Below are 756 nucleotides of genomic sequence, written 5' to 3'. Positions count from 1 at the left end.
CCACAACCGCCAAGCTGGTAGTTCTCCGAACGGATCCCTCACGCCCAGCATTGGCCGCAGGGCCCCCAGGCCCCACCATAATAGCGCTAAACACGCCACAATGGCAGCCCCGCTGTCTCCCGCGCGGGCCTCGCCGCGTGCTCCCAACCTTGGGGGGTTGACGCCCCTCCCGCGCGACGGACAGCCGGGCGTGGCCCTGGGCGCGACCCGACTGGAGGCCAGCAGCCGGCGGGGGCGCTCCAGGACTCGGGATGTGGGGCGCGGGCCCATTGGCTGAGTATTTCCCCGCGAGCCGGCCGGCCGTAGGGCCCACCTCCCGGCCCTCTCTCCGCGCCCCCATTGGCCGTTCGCGTTCCGCTGGCGTCCGCTCCTGCCCCGCTCCCGCCCGGAGGGAAACCGGATTGGGGGGTGGGAAGCTAAAGCAGGGAGGAGGATGAGTGGTCCTCCTGGTAAGGGTGTGCGCGAGAGCCAATCAGAAACGGATGTGGAAAAGAGACGCCGCGCCAGCCAGTCACATCGCGAGGTGCGGTCGGGGCCGGCTGACGCGAGTGCGGGCCTCAGCCAATGGACGTGCCACTGCCCGTCCGCTCTTCAGCAGCCGGTCGGGGGCGGTGGAAAAGCGAGTGAAGAGAGCGCGACGGCGGCGGCGGCGCAGCTATTGCTGGACAGCCAGTGAGAGAGCGAGGTCTGAGCCTCTGCGTCTAGGTGAGAGGCGGGTGCGCCAACGGGAGCGGCCGGGCTGCGGGCTCCTCCTCG

General features: G+C 70.5%; 1 protein-coding gene across 1 annotated transcript in view; it reads left to right on the top strand.

Annotated features, from left to right (window-relative positions):
* Positions 1–563: 563 nt before the first annotated feature.
* The window catches only part of FAR1 (fatty acyl CoA reductase 1), a 67,389-nt gene continuing 67,196 nt past the window's right edge, over positions 564–756 (top strand). Inside the window, exon 1 of the mRNA XM_011954249.1 lies at positions 564–705. The gene's annotated coding sequence lies outside the window, so the exon portion shown is untranslated. The remainder of the gene's footprint in view (positions 706–756) is intronic.

Source organism: Colobus angolensis, unplaced genomic scaffold (assembly GCF_000951035.1).
Source record: "Colobus angolensis palliatus isolate OR3802 unplaced genomic scaffold, Cang.pa_1.0 Scaffold380, whole genome shotgun sequence".
In the NCBI taxonomy this organism is placed as follows: domain Eukaryota; kingdom Metazoa; phylum Chordata; class Mammalia; order Primates; family Cercopithecidae; genus Colobus; species Colobus angolensis.
Note: the sequence above shows the minus strand (reverse complement) of the source record. Positions and strands in the feature narration are given on the sequence as shown.